General features: G+C 44.3%; 1 long non-coding RNA gene across 1 annotated transcript; it reads left to right on the forward strand.

Annotated features, from left to right (window-relative positions):
* The first annotated feature begins 4264 nt into the window (after nt 1-4264).
* Nucleotides 4265-8179, forward strand: LOC104472411. The gene is made up of 4 exons (XR_727657.1): nt 4265-4390; nt 5900-5986; nt 7430-7497; nt 8127-8179. It is a non-coding gene; the product is annotated as an uncharacterized LOC104472411 (long non-coding RNA).
* The last annotated feature ends 139 nt before the right edge of the window (nt 8180-8318 follow it).

The following is an 8318-nucleotide window of genomic DNA, read 5'->3' on the forward strand; positions in this document are numbered from 1 at the left end:
GAAACCCCTGCGAGCAGGCAGCACCGTCTGCCAGCCCTGCTCACGCACCCAGCTGAGGAGGGCACAGGGGTCCTGGTGTGGCGGCCACACGTCTGATCTAACCCCTGCTCTGAGGAGTCACTTTCACTGGGTTAGGCTGAGGGCAGGGGCTGGGAGGAGGGCTCAGCGTGCCCTGCATTACTGGGGGACACGGTGCCTGCAGCCTGTCCCGTTAGCTCGCCAGCTGTTCTGATCCGCAGGCCAGGATGGGTGTCCCTCCTGGGAGAGCATTCACTGGTGCTGTGCCTGACAAAGGTGGGGGGAAAGGATCTATTGTAATATCTGAGTAATTCGGCAGGAAATAAAGCAGGCCTTTCAAACTCAGGAAAGTCATGGCTTAAGGAAAAGATCGTGATGAAAGCCTGATGATCTGAGAAGTAATAACTTCTAGAGGGCTATGGTTATTCCTCTGTTCTGGAAAGTGACTTATTTCATATTCACAAACTTGGTTTTATTCTTGTAGAGCTGTATCAAAATGCCACCTAGTTTTGACTTTGGACTTTGAGAGCAACACAAATAGTTACTACCAGAAATTTTTCAGATGAAGAACTGCATTTTGTAAATTGCAAAATTAAAAACTTTTTGACAACTGATAGCCACCTTTGTTTCAAGCATTTGGAAAGAGCTTTTTATGCTTAATCCTGGATGTGCCTTAATTCAAAGCTGATAATATTAGTCTGGAAAGTCGTCAGATAGGCTCTTATAACCTCTTGCTTTTGTCCATTTTTATTACTCTACCAGTGGATTAATAGGAGCTCATTGATTCAGGCATCTTGCTTTGCTTTGGAAGCAATCTTGTCCATCTTATAGTTAGGAGTGTTTTGGTTTTTTTTTTAAACCTTATCAAATAGTTCCTCCTTGTGTGTCACCTTTTGACTGTCTGGAAACAGGAACAAGTACTGGAATGAGTTTCTCTAGAGTTAGCGTTCCACGTGATCGTTTCTCAACTGTGAAGATGCATCTCTAGCACACAATGGGCCCTTCCTTCTTAGGAATAACTGGAGTCATGCAAAGCATTCAATTTTAGGGTGGAGTGGGGGTTGTGTTTATTTTGAATTGATATTGTGGGTGAGGGAAGAAGAAAATTGATTTGAAAGTTCATGTGGGTATACATATAAAGATGTAAAGCTGGATTGAAAGTCGTAGTGATTGTGAAGCTGCTGTCCTGTTCAGAGAAAGCTGTGAAAGATTCTCCTTTATCATGCCCTACAGGTGACAGGTTATTGATTGGTTTACCAGGTATAAAACATGTTGACTTACTGGCAGGTTTAAGCTGAAGTGGAGGGAACAGAATGCAGTTTGACTTTAATAGCAAGAGCTGCAGCATTCGCCTTATTTTTAGACCTATTTCTATGGTTTTTAGTTGGGCTTTTTGTAAACAAACTGTATTTATGGACCTCTGGAACAGGAGTTATTTCTTTGGGACTTGAAGAACAGAGAATACCTCTCTGGGGAACTTGTGTTCTGAGCTTCCATGGAAATCTTCCAGGATTTTTCTTCTTTTTCTTTGACCTTTTGTGATCTATGCCATGTACACCCTTGCTGCAGTGATGTCAAGGTGTTTTCTTGAAACGTGGCAAAGGATGATTTTTATTTCCATTGCAAGGCTTCTGCTTTCATCTTATCCTACTAAGGAGGGTTGTGTGCAGAGCAATGGCCTTAGTTTTCACGTGTTTCTCCTGCCTTATGCTTGGTAACAGAGGTGGTGTCTGAAAACCCTGCCCGGCCCCTGGAGCAGAAGATGCTGTGGTTTGCCGTGGCTCCGTGGCATCGGACTGGCCTTCAGGAGAGCTCTGCATTGTGCCCGATGCATGTCTGGGTGGCAGAGGCAATGAATTGCATGTTGCTTCTCTCATTTCTTGCTGTAGTGATCCTGAAATGGTTTTGACTCCCATGTTCCTCTTATGTGTTGAATGAAGGCACAGTGTAGTCACTTGAATTGTGTACATCCTTTGTGTAGTTAAACGTGAGCGTCAAGGCTTGTACAATTTAGATGTCGTATTAAACAGTAACTTGTGTGACTGTCAGAGCTTTCAGAGCTGCTTCTGTACATGTAGGTTCAGCCACTTTGAACCCTCCCGTTCTCCTTGCCTTTCAGAAGATTTTCTCTTGAACATTCATTTGGACAGCTAATGAAAAGTAGTGTTTTATACAGTTTCTGATTATTTAACTGGGAAAAAGAATCTTCATCTACATGTAATTTAACTGAGCATCTCTCACAGTAGAAGCAGTATCTTTATGAAATGTTTCAGATGTCAGTTCTTATTTGAAGATGCAGCTCCCTTGTTCTGTGTTTGGCATAAGCCTGACTGCAGAGGAAGAAAGGGGAGATGCTTCTTTCATGCAGCATCAGGGTAATGCTGGCAGTCACAGCACAGCGCACGTATGTGAAGAACCCATCGCCTTTTCCAGAACAGCCTGGGCTGCCTGTCAGCTGGTGAAATGACAATGATTTTCATTCCTGTGGTCTATCGAAGGCGCCTTTCTCCTTTCCTCCCACAGATTTCAAGAGCATTGACAAGAATCCTGATGTCTCTGAGCCCCCATGACATGTGCTGTCCCCTTGACCACTGCTGCTGGCATGTTTTAGATCAAACCTGACAGTTTTCTGTGATACTTGAGCCTTCCCTGTGCATTTGCAGGACAGAGCACGGCCTTTCTGTCTGTCCCAGCCCTGCCTCATTTGGTGTGCAGAACAAGTGGTGTTTGTAACACCCTCTCTCTCCCTGCCTCTCTGCTGACACTGTCCAGGTTTTGCAGGATAAGGAATTTTCTACTTTCTTCTGGGCCACTACAGCAGATTAGTTTATCGAGGTAGATACAAGAAAGCGAGGAATAGAGTGGAAAAATTTTAGGAGCTTGGCCCTAGCCTCTTTCTCCTCCATGAGTACATGGTACTCTCCTTGCTAGTGTTTATTTCTCTCCTCCCACTAGTGCCTCTTCATACTGGTGGAACTGGAAAGGTGTCTCCACTGTGTGTGTGCTCAGCCGTCAATCTGTCTGTGCAGTTTATTGAATACATCACTTCGTATTGGGGAAGAAATGAGAGACGCATCCATGCTCTGTTTCACATCTAGCACATCGCTAGTGGTGCTGCAGCTTGGAGAAATGGGTCCTGCGCCTTGGGCAGTTCTTTCCTGGGGGCTTCTGGTGCTCAGCTGCTGTCTGTTCCCCTCCCTCCTCTCCTTTCCCTTCCTTGCTCAAGGTGAAATCCTGCACACAGGGTTATTGTGGTGCTTTCTCATGTATTTTAAATCTCTAGTCTTCATCCCAGTGGTCCTCACAAAGCATCTTTTCTTCCTCTCCCACTCCAAACAGGACAAAAACCTAGAGGTAGAAAAAGCAGATTCAGAACATTTGCTTTCTTAGCTTTTAAGAGCAGTGCACCAAAGACAGGCAGAGGGTTATCATTCGTAGCGCCCGAAGTACAACATGTTATCGAGCAATTTGTAGTCTCTTGCGGTGGAAGCGTAGAAGAACCGGGCAGGCGCACACAGAGGTGGGGGTTGTTTGTTGGCTGCAGGGCGTGGGCAGGGCATGGCCGTGCAGCAGCATGGTCCCCTGGGAGGCTGCCCAGGCGTTAGCACCTCCTTTGCATCACCTGTGTCTCAGGAATGGAAGTTCTGTCTGTGCTGATCTTTGCTGTCTCCTTACGAGGCGAGAGCTGTGTGCACTAGGACTCACTGAGCATCTTAACTGGGCAGCTTGGGGATACAAGTTCATTTTCCCTCCAGGAAAGGTTCTTGCCGTTACCAACAAAACCCAGGAATAAAAGTTACATAAAATGACACTTACCAAAGGCCTCTGTTGGCGATTTGTAGTCAACGTTCAAAAATATACAGAAGTACAAGGCTTGGAAGACAGAATTAACTTCCTGTCACCTTCCCTGCTACACCTTAAGCACCATTGCAGGACAGTAAAAGGAAAGCCAGATACTGCTTTGATTTTTCTAGTAGTTTCTTCTTCAGTGTGTAATACCTCTGCATTTCCATATTCCCTCTGCCTGTTTTGTACTTTTAAAAATAACTTCTGTATTTCCCCGCAAGACAGTGTCCCGCTCTCTTTGTACTAACGTGTACTCTCATCTTGTAAACTCTTTTTTAAGAACTTAACTGGAAGCCTGTGAATTGTTAATGTGCCCTGAGATATATATGTAAACAGTTGCATGACATTAATTTTAATCATTGGTCTGTCTTTTTAATTTCTTACTAATTGTCCTACTCTAGATCAAAACCAAGCTCTCCGGCTGTGTCTGGGCAGCACTGCTGTTGGGGCCCAGTACGGGGCTATCTCTGCTCTCAGTATCAACAACGACTGCTCGAGGCTCCTGTGCGGCTTTGCCAAAGGACAGGTAATTCCTGTAGGATGAGATGCTCCGCTTTGTCCTTCTGCAGACTGCTTCCAGAGGAGCAATAGCTCCCAGCCAAGCATGCTCAATGTGCAGCTGTTTGTGAGTTGGTTTGTGCTGAAAAGCAGTATGCATGGCTTCATCTGCCCAGAGCTTTTTTTGCCAGCCAGTTCCTGCATCCAGTGAGCTAACTCAGATTGTTTGGGGTGGGTTTCCGTGGGGGAAATGGGTAATGCAGAATATAGTGAAGGATTGAATTAATCGTGGCTCATTGTGACGTAAGTCCTGATAAACTGAAATGTGCAATGGTGCACCAGGACAACCGGATGACTCTTCCTAGGTCACCTTGTGAGATCTATGCTTTGCAATTAAAGCTAGTTTTTATTGTGGTGATGACTTGAAATTCTGGAAACCCACATCTAGCCCCGAAGTTCATTTTTACTAATGCCTTACTTCTGTTGTATGACGGAAGCAGCATAGGTTTTGAGTGCAAGGGAAAAAGGGGTTGAGTCTGCTGCTGTAGTTTTATGCCCTTCTCTGAACTTACAGAGGGAAAGCAATTCCTGAACAAAAGTTGTAAGACTAAAACTACACCAAAATGGTTAGAAGTTAACTTGGTAAAATTTAGAGGTCTGTGGAATACAAAGAAGGCTGCTCTGATTTTATTTTTAGATTCATTTCCCTTTGCTCCTCTGGCTTTCGCCTTCATTCTAGATAAAACACACTCCAGTGCCTATGATAGGACTACATGACAGACTGCTCCTGACCATGTGAAAATACAGATTTGATCCATGCAGCGCAGTGGCCAGTTTTAAGTGATACTCAGCTGAAATATTTTGGAGCAGCAGTTCTGAAACATCTCGTCTGTGGAGCTTTGATAGATGATTTATGGAACCACATACAGTAGTATTTCCAATGAGAAGTCTGATTCAAATTGTAATCTTGGCTCTTCTGGGCTAAATACTCCTCAGTGATACAGTCAGTAGTTTGGGACTTGCTGCTTCTTAGCTGAGAATTTAATATCCAAGCACAAGCAAGGCTGTATACTCCAGCCTGTCATGCTGAGCAAATGCAGGAGTAGAGAAATTACGAGGTTTGTGGTAGCTGTGGAGATGCTTCAGTTTTGTTAACGGCTGTTAGCAGAGATGATTCAACTGTTCACTGGTTCTGTGAGATAGAAATGCATTGATCTATGTTGTGTGGTAGCAAAGTTATCTTACATTCGTTAATTGTGTTACCAGGCAGCTGGGAGGTGAGTGAGTTTGGGCAGGTGGCAAGAGGACATGGCTCAGAGTTGGGAAGATAACTCTAATGTCAGTGAGAGCATAAGCAGATATGTAAACTGCTTGTAAAAACAGGGTAAGAACAAATTTCAGATCATTTCTCTTTGAGATAAAGACCCTACTAACCCAGGATGATATTGGGAATACAGAAATGTATTGATGTACCAGCACACAAGGTGGTGGAGAGAACCCCTTGGCAGTAAACGTACTGAGAACAATCTTCTTGCAGATCACGATGTGGGATCTCGCCAGCGGGAAGCTGCTACGATCAATAACAGATGCCCACCCACCAGGAACAGCCATTTTGCACATCAAGGTAACAAATGCTACATGTACTCCTTGTAGACCACTGTTTTTTTTTTTTACTTTAAAATACACTTAGGTTCAGTCAGATGTGTTGACTTCCCTTGTGTTGTACTTTTAGATTTACAGATGAGAGCATCTACTCAGGAGCTCTATAGTATCCAGCAGTGAGAAAAATGAGCAGAAATTCTATTTAAAAAAGAAACTGAGTATTTTCAGAGATTAAATAATAGTATCGGCTGTGAGTTGCACTATAACAAGCAACAGTTTGTTAGTATAGTGTATAACGTGTTGTAGATAACACGTTATAGTTGTCTGTTGTAACCCCTCTCCCTGATGCCAAAATCTGTGAAGAATTAGTTGCTAGAATACATTTGTCTAAAACTTGCAGTGGTTTGAACTGGATATGTGACCTGCTGACTTTAAACTTAAAAAGAGTCTGGAGTGTAGAAAGTAGCTTCTGTCAACAGTTTTTCAAGTAACTTGTGGGAATGTTTGGGTTGAAAGAGAAGTCATCTACAGCTTCTTGCTCAATGTAGTGTTGTCATTGCACACAGAAACTCCTGTGTGGTTTTTGTGCATGGCTTTGTTTTATGTGGACCTACCAGAGCATAATACTCGTTGGCAGCCTGGTCAGAGCAGTGACTTTGGTGCATCACCCAAACTCTTCTCTCTCTCTCCTCCTTTCCTGGACCTTGCTGAGACATCCCAGACCCATACCAGGGTCACACGTGGAGCTAGTCTGATGGGGCACGTTGCTCAAGGACAGTTCTCGTGTACTGGTTGGCCTGACCTGGCTAACCAAAAATGTTTTGTGGGTGTGAAGATGCTGCCTTACTGCTACATCTTCCATGCTTCCATCTCTGCCATCTTTGCTCTGTGCATAAAGATGAATATTCCCTTGTGCCAGGTCCTCTGCTCCTAGTGGCCCCTTCTCCAGCTTGTGACATGATGGCGGTACCAGCACTGAGGAGTGCTGAGCACTGCTGATAATTGTGCTGCTGGACGCTGAGTTGCAGAGTCCTCCAGAAGGGTGCCTAGGCTGTGGCTGTGACCCCTTCCTTGATATCAGTAGTAGTTCTGGATGTTCCTGATTTTGGTCTGTGACTGCAGCCTGTTCACCAGCTCTGGCATCAACTCACACGCTTGAGGCCATGGGCTGTTCTAATGGTAACCCAGGTTTTGGTATGTGGTAGTTCTGAGCTGCAGTGGAAAGTCAGGGGACCTTGGTGACAAAATCTAGCAATAGGGCTTGCTGGAGGGGTGAAGATGAAACAAAAACCTTGCTTTTCTTTTGCATCATAAAAAAAGCAAGTAATTTTCTCAACTCTGTATGATAAAGGTGCCTTTCTGGTAGGGAACATGCTTGTACTTTTGTGTGCTGTTAATGATGCCATAGCATATATTTTTTTATCAATTTTTTGTAGTGCCACTTCTAATCTAATTATCTGCTCAGTTTACAGATGACCCAACACTTGCAATATGCAATGACAGCGGAGGCTCCGTATTTGAACTGTCATTTAAGTAAGACAATAACTCTAAGTACCCGTAGAAAGTACAAGAAATTAATGCTGGGTCGTAGTTTCTAAAATCTAGGAAAAAAAACAAACCACATTGGAACTAATAAAGCTACTGTCTGGATGTTGAAGGTGTAATTTAGAGCTGCAGTAGAATTTCACAGCTGAAGATGCTGTCTGGCAGTGTAACAGTCAAGGAACAGCCCAAGTTATTAAGGTATTAATGTGTTGTTCAGAATCTTGGCATTCCTTGTGGGGTCCTCACAGCTGTCATAAAAGTGCTGCCTCTTGGTTTTCCTTGTTTTGTCAGTGAGAGCTGCCCTGCAGTAACCGCTCATTTTCTTCTTGGCCTCTTCGAGAGGAGGAGGGACAAGGAGGAAGGATTAGCAGTCTAGGGAGTCTGATCACATCCAGGAATTTCCTAAACTTTACTGCTAAATGAGATCATAAGGAATACTTGTCTGCATCTGAGCAGCTGCATGGGACTCCTTCCAGCGGCACACTAAAAGTGATCCCTGGAGCTGTGTAAAGGACCTTTTAAAAACAGTATTTATGAAGGATTTTGAGATTTCATGAGATTGTTGGGCTGATCTCTTCTTCATAGCTGGCCACCAAGCTGATTTCTCTTCTTTGCAGGAGGGTTATGGGAGTGAGGACGTGTGAGTCTCGATGTCTCTTCAGCGGCTCCAAGGGAGAAGTTTGCTGTATTGAACCGTTACATGCAAAAGTTGACCTGAGAGACCACCCTATCACCCAGTACTCACTGCTGGCCATGGCCTCCCTAACGAAGGTAACTTGCATCTCCTTGAGGGTCAGGAGGCTTTGCAG

Source organism: Pterocles gutturalis, unplaced genomic scaffold (assembly GCF_000699245.1).
Source record: "Pterocles gutturalis isolate BGI_N339 unplaced genomic scaffold, ASM69924v1 scaffold53076, whole genome shotgun sequence".
NCBI lineage: Eukaryota > Metazoa > Chordata > Aves > Pterocliformes > Pteroclidae > Pterocles > Pterocles gutturalis.